This window comes from Apodemus sylvaticus, chromosome 9 (genome assembly GCF_947179515.1).
Source record: "Apodemus sylvaticus chromosome 9, mApoSyl1.1, whole genome shotgun sequence".
In the NCBI taxonomy this organism is placed as follows: domain Eukaryota; kingdom Metazoa; phylum Chordata; class Mammalia; order Rodentia; family Muridae; genus Apodemus; species Apodemus sylvaticus.
In genome coordinates this window covers 79,295,356-79,318,573 of record NC_067480.1, presented here as the reverse complement: position 1 = coordinate 79,318,573, position 23,218 = coordinate 79,295,356, and the positions used below count along the sequence as shown (strand labels likewise).

The window sequence follows — 23,218 nt, the reverse complement described above, 5'->3', positions numbered from 1 at the left end:
GTCTTGCCCCCCAAGTTTTTCCCTAAGTCTGGGTTGCAGCCAAGGAAAGCATGAGCCTGCTCCCCCTCGCCCCAGCAGAAGACAAAACCGGGGCTTTACAATTACCCGTCTGGAAAAACCTTCCACCTCACATCCTCCTGCAGGCCCCCAGTCCGAGGAGGGGAGGGGCGCTCTGTTGGCAGTGGGGACAGGGGTTCCAGGGTCTGGAAACAAGATGGGCTTCTTCCCTCAAGGGGCTCACAATCTTCGGGAAAACCAGACAGACGTTGGGCGTAGCGGGGAAAACTCCTTTATTGCACACTGAAATTCCATCCACGGGAGAAACTGGCTAGAGCGCAGAGCCAGGCTCCAAAGGAAACAGCCAAGCCCAGGAGAACCCTGCTCCAGCCTCAGTCCTCACCTGGTGCCCTAAAACCCCCGCACCTATCCGGTCAGCCATCAAATTCCCCGTGCCTCATCTGTTTCCTGCCCTCTAGGTCCGCCCCTACCGAAAATCCCAATCCGTTTGTAAAGAAATGATTGGAGCCGTCGTTGTGTGAGATGGAAGACATTCCCCTGTCTGCGCAGTTTCTCTTATCTCTCTGCTCACTGTCCTCTCCCTGGGCCCAGATGTCCCCGCCCGGGAGGCGAGATCTAGGAAAGGATGTATGACGGGCTGTTCTTCTCTGCGACCCCCTCGCCCCTCCCCCTCAGCAGCTTTCCTGCCCTGGCTCCCGCACCGGGCTGGGGCGCCAACTAAATCTGATGAAAATGCAATTGCCAAGTCGTTAAGGTATTTGAATTTAAAAAAAAAAAAAAAGATAAAAAAAAAAAAAAAAACTCCTGAGAAAGAAAGTATTTGATGGCTAATAATCTCATTTCAATATAATGGGACCTTCTTCTACAGAGAGCAAGACAGGTTAAGAGATATAATTATGACTTCGCAAACTCTCTCCCAAGCGCGGGAGACACGCTGACAGGTCTGTGCTAAGCTGCGCCCGGCTTCTCTTGCTCCGAGGATAGACGCTTTGTCTGCACGGCCCCGTTAAAGACACGCGGTCCCTTTTCAAACCCCCAGCCCGGCCTACATTGCAATTTAACTGTCAGCCTCGTCCTAGCTCGGAGATTGAGCGCCAGGGCAGGGGGTTGGGTGACAGAAGGGGAAATCGGACTTAGAGGAAAGGCATCGAGGGTCTGACCGGTCAAACGCTGCTGGACCCAGAACCCTAAGGTGGAGTTTCAAATCTGATCCCACCAGGGGCTCTTTTTAAGGGCGTCTACACGGCAGGGTCCAGGAGGAGCAGCGGCCAGCAGGATTTGAGGGGTACAGATTTATTGCCCGCGTCCAAAGTGGTGCTTTTGATCCCAAATGAATGGATTCTTTCTGGTGGGACTGCTCGGCGTGGGCGAGGAAAGGAGATGTTCTCACACACACACACACACACACACACACACACACACACACACCTTTTATTACACCAGTAAAAGAACTCCCATTTGAAGCCTAGGTAAAGAGAATTCTCCCGGGCTCACATCTGTTCCCTTAACCAAAGTGCAAGCAAGGGAACCCCTAAAGCTCCGGGCATGAATGTGCGGGAAAGCTACGTGCCCGCAGATCAGTGGTCCTCATGCTTGCCGAGTTCCGGTTGTACTGTACAGTTCAGGAGACTACGGAAAAGTCAAGGCTTGGGACTGCCAAGGAGTCTGAGTCTCCGCAGCCAGCGAGATGCGCCCCTTAACCTAACGCAGGTGCACGGACCACCAGGGAGCGAGCCCAGAAACGTGCAGGAATGCGTGCGTGCCTGTGCGCACAGCATCTCGGGAAAGCACTTGGCCCGCAACTTAGACAGGGGCTGGGGAAGGAGAAAGCCCCTGCTGGGAGACAATACTTGGGACAGGTGACGGTCACATTCGGGGTACAGAATCTGGGGAGTGAAAGTGACCCGAAGCCTTCAAACCCAAACTTTTCTCAAGCGATCAGCTTGGTCCACCTTCCCGGAGGAGTTCGAACGATGCGGGCGCACTGCCGACCCTCCCTCATCCGCTAGGCCTTGAGATCCCGCAGAACTCCAACGGTAACCCTTAGGGGAGCGAGGGCCTGTCCCTCGGTGCCTCTGGGACAGACAGGTGAGGTCGCTGGGTCCACGCAGCGCAGCCTCTCCTGGAGAAGGTGACAGCATTCTGCCAAGATTCCAGGTTCTCAACACTTTTCCGCAGCGCTCACGCACGTGCAGCCAATGGCCTCTCTAGAACCATTCCTGCAGCACAAGCGAGGGTGGCGCTGTCGCGTCCACGGTGACTTTCGTTTCCTTCCTCCCAGCGGAGTTCAGAGCGGCCTGAGAACATCCTCCGCCTGGTGGCCCGGGCCGCGTGTTTTTGAAGATCTTGAATAAACTACCCTTAGAGCGAGCCTGGCTGCGAGCCTGGTTCATCCTTGGTTGAATACTCCCGCTTAGAAGCTAACCCTTTGCCCTGGTCCGATCCATGGTGGCCAGGCTGTGCCGGCCGAGCCTTTTTCCGTGCCTCCTCCCTCCCCCATGTCCCTCTCCATTGCGGGGGCACGTCTAGAAGCGGTCCCCAACCTTGCTAGACTTCCTGTCACCTCCCTTTCTCTCTTTTGCGTTTAATGACCCTAGCACTTAGACCTGGTGCGCGGCCACAGCAGGAGAGTGTTGCTGATGAGAGCCAGGTGGCCGCAAGGCTAGGGAGCCCCCGGGGCGATCCACAGAGATGGGGGTTCCCCCATGCTGAACGCGCTGGGAGAAAGAGGGCAACTCCGGGCGCCTGACTGTGCTGGCCAGGGTCCCGTCCAGGTTGGGGGGGCGCCGCAGAGGGCGGGCGCGTCGCCGGCGGGGTCAGGGGCGAAGGGGCAGGCGGAGGGCAGCGCGCGGGGAGCCGGCGCAGAGGCTCAGGTTACCCGGCCCAGCCCCTCCCACCCGCAGCTCGCTCGCGGGGGCCGGGGCAAGCTCCGGCCGCCCCCACCCCTGCTGTTTGCATTTCTCTGGCAGGCGGCGGAGCTCGGCTTGAAAGAAAAGGCCTTAGTTTGGAACGCTGTTTATTTTTCTTAACTAGCCAGTGCACACAGACGACCCCGTGAGCAAGGCGACCGGACCAGGCCGATCCTGCGCTTGGGAAAGGGGTCAGGACAAGGGGCCAGTCCGGCGACGAGAGGGGGATGGGAATGGGCTCTGGTCCCCCCTCCACCCACAGCGGCCGGGCTGGGGGAGGGGTCGTGACTGGTGTGTGGGTGACTTTGTTCCTTGAAGGCAAACAGACCTTCTGCCGCGGTTGCCTTAGGTTTTAACCTTGCTCGAGGCCGGGCGGCCAAGTGACGAAGCCTTTTGCTTTCGACGTCTTGTTTTCTTGGATTTAAGTTCATCGGTCCTAATTGTTCAGTTCTAACACCTGGCGGGCAAAGCGCCTTTGTAACTCAGTTTCCTCCTCGTTCAAAGGGCTCTCATGTAGTACTTTACTCTGGGTTTAGAATAGCATTCTTAGGACAGAGCCTGGAACTTGCCGAGAGTTCTAGAGAGCAGCCCTTTTGATGGGGACTGTGGCCACACGAGGATGGCAGGTGTGGAGGAACGGACGGCACGGGTGGGGCCCTCAGGAAACCTGCTTGATGTGGGAGCTTAGGACTCTGTAGCTGAAGGAAAAAACTGAGGGCTGAGGAAGTAAGTGTTCTGAGCGTTTTGACAGGAGATGAATAAAATGCAAATGATATTCAAAGCAAGATGCTAATGAGGTTCTATTCTTTGAGCGGCCACAGCCCTAGCAGGGACCATAACGACGTTAGAGCTGGCGTGAACTCGAAGCCTGAGCAGGGTCCAGCAGTCCGAGTCTCCGGTGTGCGCCACGGTTGGGAGTGTGGGTGTGTGAGTGTGGCCCGCGCTTGCTTCCTCCTTCTCCGGAATGTGCGGAGCGGGCTCCGGGTGTGCTCGCTCGCACCGACTTGAAAATGAGGTCAGGGAAGGTCGTTCCACTCTGCAGCATAAATCAAAGAGGAAAGGAGAGTGAATGTGAGAGACAGTCCCTGGAGACGAGAGAGAGAGAGAGAAAGAGAGAGAGAGAGAGAGAGAGAGAGAGAGACAGAGACAGAGACAGAGAGACAGAGTCAGAGAGACGCTGACAGACAGGGAGGGAGAGAGGAAGGGAGGGAGGAAAAGCAAGGAGGGAGGGAGAGGCGCAGAGCGAGTAAAGAGGGAGGGTTCGGTGTAGACTCAACATTAAGCAGGGTTAAGGGTCGCGCCCGAATCCTTAACACTCTGTCTCTCTGTCTCTGTCTCTCTGTCTCTCTGTCTCTCTCTCTCTCTCTCTCTCTCTCTCTCTCTCTCTCTCTCTCTCTCTCTCTCTCTCTCTCTCTCTCTCTCTCATCCCGCCTCCTCCGTCCAGGGTCCTACTGTGTAGCCCTGGGTGTCCGGGAACTTACTATGTAAATCAGGCTAGCCTCCAACTCCCAGAGATCCGCCCGCCTCTGCCCTCTGCCCCCTCTCCCCAAGTGCTGGTGTGTGGACCGCCTCTTCACAACTTGAATCTTCCTGTCTAAACACCCTGTGTAAATCGCGAAACTCCAGCACCCAACCTCCTCCCCCGGATATGTGAGCGCCCTAGTGCGCTCTCAGCTCTGGTAGCTCGGGATCGCTCACTGGTTACTCCGGAGGCTCGAAGCTGGGCTAGGCGTGGGGGTGGGGCAGCTCCCTGAGGGGATCTCAATGAATCTTTTGCGAGGCCGCTGCCCTCTGCCATCTCTCTGTCTCAGGACCCTGTAACTCTGTGCAAGTCAACCTTCTCGTCTCCCCAGTAACTTGGCTACTGTGTCCCCAGGTCCCCTCCACCTCTGCTCTCTGTGGGCTTTCACAGAACGCCTTATTATTCCTCCAGGCACCCAGGCCGGTGGGTGATCTCTGGAACCCCAGGCTGCTTTGGTGCTGGGGCAGACGGGAAATTTCCAAAGTACTCTTCGTCTCTGGAAGCCACCCTCCTACATCTGGGAGACATAAGCCCAGAAAAATGAACGGGTGGACGGGTCACCGCTTTGGGGCAGCACCTCTGTGGTGACCCGGCTGTCATGATATCCACTGGCCACCAGAGAAGGGGAGAAGACTGTATGGGACTGGGTGGCACCTTTCCCTTCCATCTGTTCCTGGGTCTGGCCGTCTCTGCCGACCTCCCCACTCCTGATAATAAATCACAATACTGAAATCCCACACGGTGGGTACAGCCAAGAGCACCACAATACATAGTGAATTAAGTGGCCAAGGGACAGACACCAGCAGACTCCTTCTTAAGTGTCCACATTTGCTAGGTCATGCATTCATTCAATAGACATTTGGTGACTGTCTTTCAAATGGCTCACAGTGAAAAGATAAAGTCCCGGGCCTTGGGGTGCTTACACTTTCTCCGAGGTAGAAGGCCAACACACGAGCCATAATCTGCATGTGGTATCAGTAGGGTAAGTTCTTGCTGTGAAAGAGATAAAACTTGCTCAGGAGAATGCAGGGGGGAGGGGGGAGGATGAGCCCTCCTGCTATGAAATAAGGGGTGAGCAGACTCCTGGAGGGACAGCACTGTAGATGGCTGAGAACCTCAAATGCAGTGTCACACGTGGGAGTGTCTGACTTGGAGCCTGAGGAGTAGGGTCAGAGGTCAATTGAAGGTCAGGCCAGGCCAGATCATGGTGTGGGGTTTTGCAGGCCCTGCTGGGAGGTCTTGGGTTGACTCTGAAGGAATGATGTAATCTGATTTATATTCTTTAAAAATGATCGACAAAGACGAAGGGGATTTAACTAAGTTATCTTAGGGTTTCAGGCTTATGAGTTTCAGACTGTCCTGGTAGAGTGTGTAGAATACTGAACACCTAGGCCAGGAGATGTCTCGCTTGTCACACAATACATTTTGAAAGATAATCTGGAACTGGACTCGAAATAGACCAGCCTCAGAATCTGGCTGGTCAGGATCCCAGGACTCCTGTACTGAAGGGGTCTGATGTTTATACCCTGTAACTCCTGCCTGCCCTGCCCTGGTGCTGTTTCAGGTTGTGTAGACAGGCTGTGTTGCGAGCATAGACACACACACACACACACACACACACACACACACACACACACACACACACACACACACACACACAGTGTAAGGAGATGACTGTGCAAGCTCCAGCTCCAGTGCTTTTAGAGGACCATATGCTGCTGGCAGGTGGTCCCACACCGCCCCCTAGCGGCCACGAGGAACGCTGCACCAGGAGTTCGTACCAGCTGCAGAGCTGTGCCAGGGCGGCAGGGGGCGCAGAAGCAAGCTTATGGTTCCCTGCCAGGTGCCAGGTGTTTGGGATCAGAGTAACTCAAGAAGATTCAGGCTTCCGGGGTAACCTCATCCCTGAAGTTCTGGCAAGCGAGATGCTTGGTGAAAGGATGGGCGGGGGCGCTTCTGCAACCTGAGGCGGCGAGCAGAAGAAACAATCTCCCTAAGGTTTTCTTTATTTGCAGGATCTAGAGATTCCAGCTTGGAGTCATCACCAGAATAGAGCGGGAGCCATTCTCCGTCCTCTGCTGCCTCCCAGTGGGCATTGCAGCGGAATGACATTGGCACCGCCAGGCTCCTTCCCAGCTGCCCAAACAGATGTCCTAGGAAAGAAATGCAAAGATTCTGTGAAGATCTGGGTACGGATCATCCCAGGACTATGTCTACCTGACCCTGGGATCATTACCTCCAACAAGCATTTTTTTAAAAGATAGGTTTCACTGTGTAGCCCTGGCTGACCTGGAAATCCATATGTAGACATGGGGCCTGGATTTCTGGAGGATCCACCTGTTTCTGCCTCCGGAATGCCTGGCTTACTGGGGAGTGTCCCATGTCCTACCCCAACAAGTATTTACTGGCCCACCCGACCACGGGCTATCAGAGGAGTCAAAAGGCTCTGCCATCTGATACGGAGCACCAGAGTCACGTTTTAATAGTGGAGAACACAGAAGTTTCTCAAGGTTGTTCACATATCTTCCAGAAAATAAGAATTAGTGTCCACATAAAACCCCATAACTAATGGCCCATAACAGCCATCTTTCTATTAGGTTTTCAATTAGAAATAATCGTGCCTCGGATAAATCTCATTGGCTACAATACTGCCACAGTGCAAAACTGCAGCCATCTTAATAATATTCCAAACAAAACAACCCCGATGCCTCCACTTCTACCGATAAACTCTATGCTTTTTAAATAAAAACCTGTAACATTTGTGTATTGATGCACACACACATCACAACGTGCATGTGGAGGTCAGAGGACAATTTGTGGGATTCAGTTATCTTTCTCCACCAGGTGGGTGCTGGAGATTGAACTCAGGGTGTCATTTTGGTGGCAAGCACCATTTCTCACTGAGCCATCTTGCCAGCCCTTTTAAACTTTAAATAATTATAAGTTCAGAGCAAGTCCAATGACAGTGCACAGAATAGCCAGGTCTTTGCCTGGGATATTTTACTGTCACAGATATGATCTTCCTTTTGTTTTGATTTGTATTTGAGACAGAGGTTCACTACATAGCTCTAGCTATTCTGGGAACTGATATGTAGACAAGGCTGGCCTTGAACTCACAGAGATCTGCCTTCCTCAGTCTCCCCAGTGCTGACATTAAAGGCACACACCACCTCAGTTACCCCTACGGATACTCTTTACAGCCACACTTACTCCCCTCTCTCCAGACATTGGTGAGACCCCCATAGTTTCTGGGTTGGTGTGGTGAGGCACAAGTCACAGGTGAGACCCAGCGTGGCCCTTTAGTGGGTTAGTTTAAGCTTGGGTCTGAAATCAGAACACACATGAGATTAAACTAGTAAGGAAGCAATAAAGACTCAACACACAGAAGCTACTCCTCTTGAAAGGCAAGCGGACATAGCCTGGGACAGGAGCCTTGGTCAGGACGGCATCCACAGGCTTCTGTGCTGCCCGGGGGCGTGGCCGCTGCTTCTTCTGACATCCAAGTGTCCCAGGGTTTAAACTCCATCAAAAGCATTTCTGCCTTTCTCTTTGTCTGTTTTGGTATTTGGAGATGGCTCACCATGCAACTCAGGCTGGCTTCAAATTTGTCGTCCTCCTGCCTCAGCACGTCCTGGGATGATAGATGTACGCTGCAATGGCTTGCTTGCCTCTTCTTTTTGTAAACCTGTTAGCTTTGGATCACTCTGACAAGTTTTCTCACAAATGGAGGAGGAGGCCCATTCTCCATCGGAGGGTGCCATGTGGGTCTGTGTGCACTCACGGACACTCCATAAGTCACCAAGGCATGCTTGATTTTCAGAAAAACAAAACTGCTAAGTAAGACAAAATTTCTCAGCTATGTAACTTAAAAAGGAGGAGAGGATTATTTTGGATTTAAGATCAGAGATTTCAGTTCATGGTAACTTGGTCCTGTTGCTCTGGGCCTGTCTTTCCATGGTGATGGTGACACCTGCCTCACACCCTTGGGGTCATGCCTTCCCCACAATGATGAATCAGACTCTTCAAATGTGAGTCAAAACAAATACTTTTTCCTTTTTTTCCTCCACAAAAGTTACTTTTGTGAGATATTTTGTTACTGCAATGAAAGAGACAACCAATACAACTGTTGCCTGCTCACAAACACTCACACAGTCTGCAGACATAGCGTGTATCTTTTCCCTTTTGAGTCAGGGTATCACTGTGTAATCTTGGCTGTCCTGGAACTCTCTATATAGACCAGGCTGGCCTAGAACTCACAGGGACCTACCTGCCTCTCTCTGCCTCCTGAATGCTGGGATTAAAGGCCAGAGCCATCATGCCTGGCTTTACATTATGTCTTACTTAACAGTTTTGGTTTTTTGAAAATCAAGCATGCCTTGGTGACTTACCGCGTGTCTGTGAGTGCACACAGACCCGCACGGCAGCCTCTCATGGACAGTGGGACTCCTCCATTTGTGGCCCTTTGACTGGTTTCTCAGCGTGACTCCTATAAACAAGGCCACAACAAACAGCGTTTTATGTCTGTGTCTTTGAGTGCACGCCATTGTTCCTTCTCCATTGTCAACAAGAAGTGTAGTTGTCTGCAGGGAGTGGATGTATGTACAATAGTTTGATAACTCTGGCTAAACTGATTTCTTAAGGATGCGTGAATTTATTCCCACCAACAGCTTTTGGGACCATGAATTTTCTCACCCCCCCACCCCGTCCCCACTGGGAATAACCAATCTTTTAAATTGTTATTAATTTGATGGGTGCAGAATGAACCACTCATTGTTGTTGTTGTTTTGATTTTTTGGATTTGGTTTTTTTTCGAGACAGGGTTTCTCTGTGTAGCCCTGGCTGTCCTGGAGCTCACTCTGTAGACCAGGCTGGCCTTGAACTCAGAAATCCGCCTGCCTCTGCCTCCCAGAGTGCTGGGATTACAGGCATGCGCCACCCCCGCCCGTCTGTTGTTGTTTTAAAGGTTTATTTATTTATTCTATGTAAGTACACTATAGCTGTCTTCAGACACACCAGAAGAGGGCGTCAGATCTCATTACGGATGGTTGTGAGCCACCGTGTGGGTGCTGGGATTTGAACTCAGGACCTTCAGAAGAGCAATCAGTGCTCTTAACCGCTGAGCCATCTCTCCAGCCCCCCCCCCCCCCCACCTCATTGGCGTTTTTTTAACACGCATTTCCCATTTACTGATAGAGCTGATCTTGCCTTTTATCTGTTAACTTTCCGTGTACACTTTCTGGACGGCAGCTCCTGTCTGCTTCTTTCCCCCAGTCGCTGCCTCTTGCCTGCTGACTCCACAGCTCCCTTTGCATTTCGGATAGCATCGTAGGTAATATTATTTAAAAAAAAAAAAAAAACCTTTTATGGTATCTTTGAACATATGAATGAATTGTTTTTCAGGGGACAGAGAAGATGACACAGACAAAGGGCTTGTTGTGTAAACGTGAAGGCACCAGTTCAGTCCCCCGCATCCACACAAAAAGCTAGACATCATGGAGTATGCTTATAACCCCGTTCTGGGGAGTTGGAGACGGGGCTCTCTAGGGCACGCTGGTAGTTACACAGCAGAATTGATGGGGACTAGGTTTAATCAAGAGACCCTCCCTCGTCCCTTGGAGATCAACAGGATGGTAGAACCAGATCCACGTCTGCTGTCCCCAGGGGACATCCATCTTCCCCTGAGCCTGGAACCCTGACCACAGCAAGTGACTTACTCTCAGGCTCAGCCGTGTCTCCTCAGGTCTCAGGTGAGAGGTCTGCAGGGCTGCTGCCCAGCGCAGAAGAACCTGCCGGGTCTTTGCTATGTAGGCCCTCTCTCTCCTGCTCTGTGTTCCTCTGTCCTGCCTGTCTTTCTCTTCAGCCCGCATCTGTTTTCCAGTGCCACACAGGCCACGAGAAGCAATAGGAGAGAGGTCCTCCCACCAGACAGCCTTTCTCCTTGAGTGAGGGGCTAAGGAAGTGATGTCATGCCTGGGAGTTGGGCCTGGCTCCTCAGGCCTCCTGAGTGTATCTGAGGGGGAGGAATTGACAGGCTCAAGACCTTGTTGGAGAAAGTGGGAGGCCTGGGAATTGTTCTCTGAGGAAACAGGTAAGGGTGAGTGGAGGTTAGGAGGCCTGTACCCCCAACCGCGCGGAGCACTCACGGGCCCTGAGATGTCTCAGTTACGACTCTCCTCAGCAGCCTCAAGAAATGTGTAGGTTTTCTGTCACCTCTTTGTCTAGCTTCCTCTCTCAGTCCCAAGCAAGTGTGTGGAAGGGAACTGTGGTCCACACAACTTCTCCTGCCCTTTCCTGGGCCCTGGGTTTGTCATCTGCCCTAGAGAGACAGGCTGACAGGATAGGAAAGACATATATACACTGTCACAAATCCTAATACCTGACAGGCATCGGACTGGAAAGGAGGGGAGGGGAGGAAGAGGAAGAAGAAGGCAGGCAGGAGGTTGAAGTCTAGGTACATCCAGGATCGTGTTCAGGCCAGGGCTGGGCATGGGTGGCAGGAAGAAACCCAGGAGTAAAGAGAAAGATGGGGCTGGGGAGAGAGGCCCGGGAGGGAAGTGATGGAGTTGGTTCAGTGGGGCAGCCTTAGCCAGGAAGCCTGGCTGGACCACTAGCCCTCCGCCTCCCTTGCCAATGTGTCAGAGTCACATGCTGAAAAAAAAAAAAAAAAAAAGAAGGTGAGAGAATCAGACATATCTTTCCCTTATTATTATTCATGCATAATTTGCCAAAAGAAGAGATTGAAAACCCCCTAGGAAATTTTGTGGGAGATGTTTATCACGTCAGAGGTCGCAGAGCAATGGTGGGCTCAGGGCAGCATGAGGCATGGCTGCATCACTAGGCGTTGGAAGGGAAACGTTAGCTTGTAGGAGCCCAGGGGCTCCTCAGTTGTGCTGTTCCTCAGAGCTACCCACAAGGCAGACATGGAGCTGGACCGTTCATGCCCAGCGGTTGCACATCCTTTTAATCCTAGCACTGGGGAAAGCAGAGGCAGACAGCCATCTGTGACTTTGAGGAGTCAGCCTGGTCTACCTAAAGAGTTCTGAGCCAGCTAGGTCTCCTAGTGTGTGGGGGGAGAGAGAGAGGAGAGGAGAGGAGAGGAGAGGAGAGGAGAGGAGAGGAGAGGAGAGGAGAGGAGAGGAGAGGAGAGGAGAGGAGAGGAGAGGAGAGGAGAGGGGAGGGGAGGGGAGGGGAGAGGAGGGGAGGGGAGGGGAGGGGAGGGGAGGGGAGAGGAGGGGAGAAGTGCTGTGAAGTGGCTGCGGAGGCAGTGTGTTCTTCTAGTCTACAGCGGACTCAGTGGGGTGCTTTTCAGTTATATCCACTGAGGCAGGTCATCTGTCTAATTAGCATAGAGGAGCAGGATGCTTGGGCTTTGTCTCCTGAGCCCAGGGACCAGGTGCTCCTCTCACTTCTGTATTTTTAACTTCTTGCATTCTTTTTTTAAACGCAGAAGTATTTTAAAATAAATCGCAGCAGATATCCTGACATTTTGTCCTTAAATAATTCATTAGACATCTCTAAAGAAAGCGCCCCTTGCTACACAGCAAATAAATGTGACCAACTTATATGTAATATACACATACATATACATGTCTCAAGTCTTGTTGCTCAGCCTGGGCTCACACTTATGCTGCATGCACGCACAGGGCCACATGCAGGCAACAGAGGCCTGTCCCAGTCACTGAGCCACTGTGTTCCTGGACCTGGATGTGGTCATTTGGGTTGTTGATGTGACAGAGAGGGTGAGGAGATACCGCTCCCAAATATGCAGGCAGGCTGGAAGCTGGGGCTTCTCAAGTAGAGGGCGCCCGGGGAGTAGAGGTGTGGAGAGGGCTGTCTCTGAGCCTCATCTGTACCAGCCTCCAGGGGCAGCTCCAGCATCGATCCTCTCCCCAGAGTGTCATGACTAAAGAGATCATCTGTGTCTCAGAAGAGGCCATGAGAGGCATAGATCCTGCCAAGATGTTCCTTTCCGCAAGCTCTCATCTGCTCGAAGCCCAGCCGCCTTTCCCAGAATCCCCACGAAGTGTTACCCCTGCTCAGCACGTAGGAATATAATCTCACCGTGTTAGGGTTATTTTTTTTTCTTTCTTGTCATGTGCATAATCTTGTGACATTAAATGTCTTTTCTCCTGCTACCTTTTCTTCCTTCTTGGGGACCAAATCCAGGTTGTTATGGAAGTCAGGTAAGCAGTCTCTTATGTTTCTAGTTGTTACCAGAAACTTCAGCAAAAGGCAAGAGGGGCCCAGGAACTGAGGCTACATAATGTAGAGCATCTCTGAGGTTGGATCATAGAGTTCAAGAGAAAGGACAGATGCGTGAGGCGGCACGATCAGAGAGGTCTGAGTCCCCACGGGGTTCAAGAGACACTTGCACATAGTTAAGGGGATCTGATCAGAAAGGCTGGTGGCGGCTGGGCTGGGCTGGGCTTGGAGTGGGCTGTCACTCATTCTGACCTTCTGAATGGGGTGGTGGGGCAGGAAGATGACCACAGAAAGAGATAAGGAACGGAGAGGCCAGCGGCTGGGGAGGACGGTACACAAGTCTACACAGATCCAGGGTCCTTGAGGATTATGGGAAGGAGCAGCAAGAGGACACAGCTAGGTTCAAGGACTACAAGAATGAACAAGGAGCACCTAGAATGCATGGGGGTGGCAATGACATTGTTGCCACTTATGGCGGAGTCTGATTACAGAAGTCACCTTAGGGGCAAAGGACAGATAGGGAGGGGCAATGAGGTGGCCTGCCACCCCGGAGACCTGAGGTGAGGGAGATGGCTCAGTTGGTAAAGTGCTGGTCTTGCAAGCATGGCACCTGGATTTCATCCCCAGAACCTGTTTACCATCCCAGCACTGGGCAGTGGAGACGGGCAGACCGCTGGGGCTTTCTGGACAATCAACCCAGCCTAATGAACAAGCTCCGGGCCAGCAAGAGATCCCATCTCCAAAACCAAGCTGGATGGTACCTGGGGAATGATAGCCAAGGTTGTCTTCTGGTTTGCATGCATGCACACATGCACATACATGCACACTTCCAAGTGTACTTTCACACACACACACAAGCATACACCATGCATACACACACATGTACACAAAAGAGCAGCAACAAAACATGATAAGAAGAACCAATGTGCTCCCAGGAGATGCCAGTCTCTGTGAGGTCGGGAAGGCTGAGTCTGGAGAAGTTGGGAGGGCTGTGGCTTGTACTGGGGACTGTGTGTTTGAATGGGCAAAGTTAATGACTAGGGGAAGTAGAGTGTGTTGGATAATTTTATGTCAACATGGAACAGGCTATAGTTACCAGAGAGGAGGGAGCCTCAGTTGAGAACATGCTTCTATAAGATAGGACTGTATACAAGTGTAAAGGGTCTTTTCTTAAGGAGGGATAGATGTGGGTGGTACCACCCTGGGCTGGTGGTCCTTGGTTCTATAAGAAAGCAGGCTGAGCAGGCTGTAAGGAGCAAGCAGAGACCCCAGGTACCTCGAAAGTCAGCACAGCCGTGGAGGCTGGTGTCAGAGGAGAGACCTCAGGCTGCTTCATAAATAAGCAGGATTCCCAGATTCCACCTTCCTGATGCTAAGGGAAGGTCAGCAGCATACATTCCATTTCTTCTCTCACTACTTCCACTCAGAAAGTTTGAGGTGAGTCTCTCAGAAGAATCCCCTCAGAGGCAGCTCCCTCAGCGCTCCGTGCACTCCGGAGGGACAGCAATCGAGGCAGTTGTGAGCACAGACCCTAAGCAAGAGACCCCTTTCCTAGTCTCCCTAGAAGCCTGAATCTGGCTTATTTCTCAAAGAGCCTTGTGTGTATTTATTTGTGTGAGTTTGAACGCATGTGTGTGTGTGTGAGTGTGTGTGTTTGTGTGAGAGTGTGCCTTTGTGTATGTGTGTGTAAACTGAGCTGTCACAGAGAAATAATGGAGCCATCTTCTGTCTGAACAATCTAGATCCCAACACACACACACACACACACACACACACACACACACACACACACACACACAGCTTTCTCCTTCCCTTTGTGAACTGTTGAGAATCTGAGAATCTGAAGTTTCCAGAAAGCTCAGAAGAAAAGCAGAGGTAGATGAAATATGCACAAAGTTTAAAAACCAGCTCAAGGGCTAACATATTAACCTGGGTGTGGAGCTGAGGCTGTAACTGCAGTAGGATGCTCAAGGTCAAAACTGTCTTTGTATGGAGTTCAGGTCCAGTCCTGCCTCAAAAACCAAACCAAACCAAACCAAACCAAACCAAACCAAACCAAACCAAACCAACCAAACCAAACCAAACCAACCAAACCAAACCAAACCAAACCAACCAAACCAAACCAACCAAACCAAACCAAACCAAACCAAACCAAACTAACCAAACCAAACCAAACCAAACCACATGCTTCTAATCCCAGCACTAGGGAGGCAGAGGCAGGCAGACTTCTGAGTTACAGAGTGAGTTCCAGGCAGCCAGGGCTACACAGAGAAACCCTGTCTCAGAAAAAGAAAAAAGTTAACGTTTTAACATTGCCTAAGAATATATGCTGTGTCTTTAAAAAAAAAAAAAAGAATATATGCTGTGTCTAAACCAAACAGGCATTCTATTCTGTAAAGGGTAGCATTCCAAGAAACGAAAGGCGGCCAGCAGACATTGCAAACCCTGGTGCAGAAAGGCCAGAGTGGGGCTTGAAGCCTTGATTCAGAAGGCATTGATCAATGCTTTGCACGGATTATGTATATAGTCCCAGCTGAGGCAGGATGATCAGAAATTCAAGATAGGCCCCATTCACACAGCAAGTTTAAAGCCAACCTGGGTACATGAGACCCCATCTCATGAATGCAGAGGGGCCAGAGATATAGTTTTAGCACTTAAGAGCAGTTGATGCTCTTGCAGAGGACTGGAGTTTGGTTTCTAGCACCCACGCGGTGGTTCACAATTCTAGCTCTAGAGGACCTGATGCCCTCCTCTGGCCTCTGCAGGCACTGCACTCATGTACCCCAAACAAAGAACAAGCCCCTGAGGGGAATGAAAAATGAATGACAACCAGGAAGAGAGAAAAGATGACAAGTCAGAGGCTTAAAGGTTTAATGGAGCGACCACATGTATTGGAGAGAAAAGATAGAACAGCCTCATAGGAGTGCAGAGCTGGGCAGGACCCCTGGGAGTTGGGCAGCTATGCCAAGACAACAAAGAAAGGACCCTTCTGTCCAGAGCCTGTAGCCATATCGGTGGTGGCAAGGACAACACGTGGGGGAGGGAAGGGGTACACCATGGAGCACATAGGAGTGGCTGAGGCCTGTTGATTCAGCCTGAGCTGCTGTGTAAGGCCGACAAAGCAAACAGTGGGAATTATGTGCCCTTTCTCCTCACAGGTGTGCCCTTTCTCCACACAGGTGTACCATTTCTCCACACAGGTGTGCCCTTTCTCCTCACAGGTGTGTCCTTTCTCCACACAGGTGTGTCCTTTCTCCATACAGGTGTGCCCTTTCTCCACACAGGTGTGTCCTTTCTCCCCACAGGTGTGCCCTTTCTCCTCACAGGTGTGTCCTTTCTCCACACAGGTGTGTCCTTTCTCCCCACAGGTGTGTCCTTTCTCCCCACAGGTGTACCCTTTCTCCACACAGGTGTGCCCTTTCTCCACACAGGTGTACCCTTTCTCCACACAGGTGTGCCCTTTCTCCTCACAGGTGTGTCCTTTCTCCACACAGGTGTGCCCTTTCTCTACACAGGTGTGCCCTTTCTCCACACAGGTGTGTCCTTTCTCCCCACAGGTGTGCCCTTTCTCCCCACAGGTGTGCCCTTTTCCCCTACAGGTGTGTCTTTTCTCCCTATAGGTGTGTCCTTTTCTCCCACAGGTGTGCCCTTTCTCCCCACAGGTGTGCCCTTTTTCCCTACAGGTGTGTCTTTTCTCCCTATAGGTGTGTCCTTTTCTCCCACAGGTGTGCCCCTTCTACCCACAGGTGTGCCCTTTCTCCACACAGGTGTGCCCTTTCTCCTCACAGGTGTGTCCTTTCTCCCCACAGGTGTGCCCTTTCTCCCCATAGGTGTGCCCTTTCTCCCCATAGGTGTGCCCTTTCTCCTCACAGGTATGCCCTTTCTCCTCACAGGTGTGCCCTTTCTCCTCACAGGTGTGTCCTTTCTCCTCACAGGTGTGCCCTTTCTCCCCACAGGTGTGCCCTTTCTCCTGACAGGTGTGTCCTTTCTCCCACAGGTGTGCCCTTTCTTCCCACAGGTGTGCCCTTTCTCCCCACAGATGTGCCTTTCTCCTCACAGGTGTGCCCTCAGCAAGGTTGCTTCTGGCCTGCCATGACCCTCTTCACCGCTTTCCTGAGCTGGCTTGTACCTTTTATCCAACCTCATGTACATTTTTCTATATGTCCCCTCTCCCCAAGCTCATAACTTATTTCCTCCTGTGGCTACTACCCCCTCACTCAGAACTTAGGATGTAGGTAGTTCCTGGACTTACATGTTCCTGAAGAAGTGGGCAGTATGCATTTGGGGTGCTTTCTGGTTGTGGTGGGGGTGGTCACAGGGGACAGAAGTGTGGAGGAACCATCTGCCTACAGGTCTGTTCTCAAAGACTGAGGCAGACATGGTATCTATCTATCTATATATCTTATCTATCTATCTATCTATCTATCTATCTATCTATTTTTCTTTTATTTATTCATTGCTTGTTTTTTTCTGAGGCAGTGTTTTTCTTTGCAGCCCTGACTGTCTTGGAACTCACTAGAGTAGGTTGGCTTCAGACTCAGAGATCTGTCCACATTTGTTTCCCAACTGCTGAAATTAAAGACCTGTGCCACCAACTAAAACTTTTTTGAAAAAATTTATTTATGTATTTTTAAATATGCTCTGTCTGCATATACATCTACATGCTAGAAGAGGGCATCGAGTCCCCCCCCCCCCTTTGGGAGCCACCATGTGGTTGCTGGGAACTTCTGGAAGAGTAGCCAGTGTTGTTAACTGCGGAGCCATCTCTCCAGCCTGTGGCTATGAGTATTTTTTCTCGCCTCTGTTCTCTGGAAGATTCCTGCTCTGAGCCTCTGTGACAGAAGTTGCTCTCTGCACTGTTTGCTCCCAGCCTAACCCCTGCCATGCACCTGGGGGACAAGGCTAACAGCACCAGGATCTCAGTGACCAGGAGTCCACAGAACACAGGGACCAGGGTGCTCAGGGCTGCAGGGTCAGAGTCCAGGGTAGAGTTCCGCAACCTGGGGCAACAAAGGGACATGACAGGGAAGGGTGGTGGTCTTCTCTGCCAGCCCCCATGACAGGCTTGGGTGGGTCAGGTCCTGTTCAGAACTTACTATATAGAGGAGGTGACAGTAGCCAGAGCCACGGGGACTGTACTGGTGCTTCCATCTGGGACACAAAGCTCTGGGTGTGTGAGAAGACAAGGTCGTGGTGAACCCAGGTTGCCTGAGAAGAGGCTGTCAGTGAAGAGAAAGGACCTGGGTTAGTGGGTGTGGGATAGTCACGTGCTCCCACTGGTAGGAGAGCAGGATGAGAGCCAGACTGGGTGTAGAACCCACTGGCTCAGGATTGGAAAACAGGGTTGGAACTCAGGACTGGGCTTGTGAAGTTGCTGTGCCATGAGGTCACATGGAACATTTGTGGGTTAGGAACACTGACTCTACAGTTCAGACTTCTTGTTTCCTACCCAGAATTCCTTTACACTTTAGGCTGTTAGATGTTCATCTCTGACTTCTGTCCCACTCACACACCCCTGGACTGTCTGAGGAAGTCAGTCCCTGGTGGAAATCTAAAGGTGTTGTGGTGGTTTGAATGAGAATGGCCCCCCTAAGCTCATATATTCGAATGTCTGGTCCTCAGTTGGTGGAACTGTTTGGGAAGGATTAGGAGGTGTGGCCTTGTGGGAGGAGGTGTGTCACTGGGGTTGGGCCTGAGGTAGTCCACTCATTCCCATTTAGCTCTCTCTCTGACTCATCAGATGGAAGCTCTCAGCTATACTGCTCCAGCACCACAGTTATCTGCCTTGATGCTGTCATCCTGGCCATGATGGTCATGGACTCACCCTCTGAAACCGTGAGCCTCAATAAACTGTTTCTTCCATATACTGCCTTGGTCATGGTATCTCCACAGCAATAAAAATGTGACTAAGGCAGTCAGCCCTCACATCTGCTCCTCCTGGTTCTGCATAGCCCTGGGGACTCTGAAGTCTACACAGGTTACAGGCCTTTCTGATGCTGGGATTCTGAGCAGCCTGCCCATTATTCTATGGAGGCCCTGTAGGGCCCATTCCTACTTGTGTTCAAAGCCCTAGGTGGAGGGTGGGGTTGGTGAGGGCTGGGTTGGGTCTGGAGACAGGCTAGTTGGCAGTTGGTGAAGCACTTGCCTTCTAAGCACGAAGACCTGCGTTTGGTTCCCAGAAGCCATGTGTCTTAGTGTCCCATTGCTATCAATGAGGCCACACCCACTCCAACAAGGCCACAAATCCTAATCCTTCCTAATCCTTTTAAATAGTGCCATTCCCTATGTGCTTATAGAGACCACTTTCACCCAAACCACCACACCGTGTTAAAAAACAAAAACAAACAAACAAACAAAAAACCCCAAAAGCAAACGGTTCTAGACAGGTGCTTGTAATCCTAGTGCTGGAGAGGCAGAGGCAGATAGACCCCTGGGACTCATTGGCTAGCTATTGTAGCCTAACTTTCCAAGTTCCAGGCCACTGAAAGATGAAAAAACAGGTGGCTCTCACCTGAGGGAATCCTACCCACACCCAAGGTTATCTTTTGGATTCCATACACATGCATACATGTGTGCCTGTGCACCTGGAGATGGATGACAGACAGACAAACAGACAGACAGACAGACACACACACACACACACACACACACATGAGGACCTGAATTAGATTCCCAGCAGCCATATAAAAATAGGTGTGGCAGCCTACATTTGTAATTCCTGCACTGAGGAGGCAGAGACTGGAGGAGCCCTGGCATTCACGGGCCAGGCAGCTTAGCTTAATCAGGGAACCCCAGGTTCCAGTGGGAGACCTCATCTCAGAGAACAGCGTGGATGGCTTTTGAGAAATGACCCCTGATAATGCTATCTGACTTCCATGAACACAGACATACATGTGCACACATGTGCACCCATGTACACGTGAACACCAGCACACATCCCTGCACATAATTTAAAAAAACCATGACTATCAAAGCCACTGTCTTGCGCATTCATGGAGAAGTGAGCCAGCCATCAATGCCTGCTCTTGCACACTGGGCACCAAGTGCAAAAGTTCTGTTCTGCTCGGCAGCTGATGTTTCTGTAAATGGGGAGACGGTTCTGCATTGCCTCCAAGAAGAAGCACCACCACCTCTACTTGTAGCTTTGCCATTTTTTTTTTTAAAAATGGGGTTTCTCTGTGTAGCCCTGGCTGTCCTGGAACTCACTATGTAGAGCAGGCTGTCCTTGAACTCATGGAGATCTGCCTGTGTTTGCCTGCTGAATGCCAGGCTAGGCTTCATTCATGTTTTGATGCAAGGAAGGAATGAGGCATGCTTTCCATGCTGAATCAAATGTGAACGGTTTCAGAGAATTGTTATGACGTGGTCTTGATGATTGCTGACTCCCAACCGAGTACATGCTGGTCTGGATGCTGTGTCTGGGCAGATGTGACTCCACCAATCATTCATAATTTGATAGGATATTTTGAAATCCATTTGATCAAAATATGATAAACAAGAATCTATTTTTATAAAAGTAAATTAAATATAGAAAAAATCTATAAAGTAAATTAGCTATAGCCTTATAATTTTTAAATATGTATTTATTTCTATTGTGTGTGGGAGAACTATGTGCATATGTGTATCCCATGCATGCAGTACCCACAGAGCCAGAAAATGGAACTGAAGTGACAGATGGTCATAAGCTACAAGCAGAGGTGGTGGTGTGACTGCTGTGTCCTCTGTAGGAGCAGCAAGGGCTCATAACTGCCAACCCATCTCTTCAGCCTCCTTTTTTTTATATGGGGATAAGAGTAAAGACAATTTATTAAGAATGAGAAAGACACTCTAGAGAAGGGGCGAGTGGACAATTAAAAAGCACCCATGGGCACGCACACACACACACACACACACACACACACACACATGTTATTGGTGGTGGTGAGGAACCAAGGGCCTTGTGTGTGTGAGGCAGACAGTCCCCATCTGTGGGACACACTTCCAGACACTGTTTTATGAAACAAGACCTCGTATAGTTCCGGCTAGCTTACATTCACTGTGTAGCCTATTCGGGTGTAGAATTCAAAATTTTTCTGACTTCCTCTCCTGAGCAGTGAAATTACAGATCTGCAACACTATATTTAGCTAAAAAATAAAAAAATTAAAATTAAAAATGTAAAAGACAAGCAAAAGTGTATTTTGAAGTTATACCAAACACTTCTGTATTTTACTGTAAATACTTTCTGTATGTAAGCTTGTGAAATTGTTTAAAAGTTTCTATTTCTACCAACATATCTATATGGTGCCTCTATTTCCTGAATGCTGGGATTACAGGCATGTATTAGCACATCTGGTCTCAGCTATCTCTCCCCATTTATGTGTGTGTGTGTGTGTGTGTGTGTGTGTGTGTGTGTAACTGTGCATATGTATATAACGCCTTGTGTAACTGTGTGTGCAACTATGTGTGTGTATGAACTGTGTGTGTCTGTGTGTCTAACTGTTTATGTGTGTACAACTATGTGTGAAAAGAACAACAGTGCATGCATGTAGGCATGTATTTTTCACAGCCTACTTTATGAATAAGGGTTTAACCTCCCCTCTAGGCCACCACCCACCAGAGGTAATGAAAAAGAAAGATTATTAGGATATGAGGCAAGTGAATCTGTTTAGAAATAGTTCTTTGGGCTAGTTCCAATCTTTGTTGTTCTCAGTCCAGTCCCCAAGCAAACACTAAGCATGAATCAGCAGCTGCAGGTCAGTCTACTCAGCAGACACCACATGTGAATCAGCAAGGACAGTTCAATCCAGAAGAAACCACATGGCTCACCAACTGTCAGGAGTCTGCAGAAGTGGCAAAAAGCTTCCAGAACACCACCAGAAGTTATTTTGTGTATTTTTCTCTATGAAGTCACAACAAATGATTAACAAAGAGTGGCAAGGTGGACCAATACCACATAGCATTGTCCACTGTCTGTTAGGTTATATTTATACCCTTTCCAAACATCATGTGTTCTCTCAAGTGCCTGCTCTAGCAAAACATTATATGCCCTTTTCCCAGGTAGATTCCAGAAAAACATTACATGTCTGTTTTTAGCAAAACATCCTCTCATAAGATAATTTCCAACAAAAACAAACAAACAAACAAACAAACAAACAAACCCAAAACATTACATGACACAACTGAGTCTCCAAAGAAATCAGAAATTTCCACTTCAATTTTCTCCTTGTTTTTTCCCCCCAATTATAAGACCCTTCTGACTTTGGGAGATTTCACTTACTGACTGCTGTCTAGGCACAGAGGACTTTGGGGGCTCTCTCTAAATGACCATCATCTGGTCCAGGAGCAGTGGACAGCCCCAGCCCCAATACCAATAAGCTCACACTTCCTCAGGATGTTCTAGGTGAGAGTTTCTTGGAAGCCTGTGAATGTATATTTACTGAAGATATGCTATATGTAGAATGCATGGGAGAAACCTGAGTTCTATGTGGCCAGTCATTATGGGCTCAGCCTGCTCAGCATGTCCAGCTGGTCGGTCTGAGCATCTCTGAAAAGCCACTGGCTGCATGCTTGTAAGTCATGGACAGCGGAGGTGGCTGAGTAGTACTTGAGTCCCCAAAGTCCTGGTCCCAGCAGCCTTCCCAGGTGGCTATGACTAGAAGACTGCCAAAGGAAGAAAAGAACCTTCTCTGGAGGGTAGGGAAAGGGGTTCACCTGGAGATGTTAGCAGGTGGAATTTGGAGGTCAACATGATAGAGTTGCTGGAACCACGGTATACAGTGTACTGATAGTGCCTGGAGTCCTCCTCTTTCACACCATTTATGGTTATGGTAAAGAAGAAGCCAGCACTGGGGTCATCCCAGATTGAGAATTGAGATGCCAGCAACTAGAGGCTGGAGCTTCAGGTTAACCTGATGTATATTAAAGCTGGTGTCTTCTGGCACTAACTTTCTTCCTGTAGGCCCTACCTCATGGATGGGTGCAGGCACTTCACAGAGAATGTAAGCTGCAGCACATCCTTGAGTGAGCCCATGAATCTGGAGAACAGATTCATGCAGAGAGTTGGCCCCACACCAGGCCTCTGGCCACAGTGCTACCTCCTCCCAAAACAGCTCCCACAACCCCTCTCTCCTGCCCTCACCTGGGAACAGCGACAGGAACAGCAGCAGAGGTGAGAATGGGGACCTGCAAGCCATGGGGCCCTTTCTCCGCAGCTGTTGGGACAGGCAGAGGGATGGGTGGAGAGGGAAGTGGAGGTGTAAGGAGGGACTTGTCTCTGGGGCCTCTTCCAGCACCTCTGTAATAAGAAAAGATGAGGAAGGTCCAGGTCTGGGTTGGGCATAAGAGAGGTTGTTCTCTCTTGTATTCAGCTGCCATCTGTGCTGGATTCCCCTAGGGGAGGAGTTTCTAGGTCAGAAGAAACTGTGGTCAAGCCCTCGGCCTTTCTCTTTGTCCTCTCCCTTGTGCATGCTGCCTCTCTTTTTTTTGCAGGTCCCTGTCTGCTTGCATCTACAGCCAAAGAAAATTACTTGAAATTGAGCTGCAGATCCAGGTATTTTGAGGTCTGATCATGTAACCCCAAGGCTCATT

At 50.3% G+C, this 23,218-nt stretch overlaps 2 pseudogenes; both read right to left on the bottom strand.

Moving 5' to 3' along the window:
* Positions 1-3,771: 3,771 nt before the first annotated feature.
* Positions 3,772-22,824, bottom strand: LOC127691949 (uncharacterized; annotated as a pseudogene).
* Positions 6,961-7,115, bottom strand: LOC127693184 (uncharacterized; annotated as a pseudogene).
* Positions 22,825-23,218: the final 394 nt, after the last annotated feature.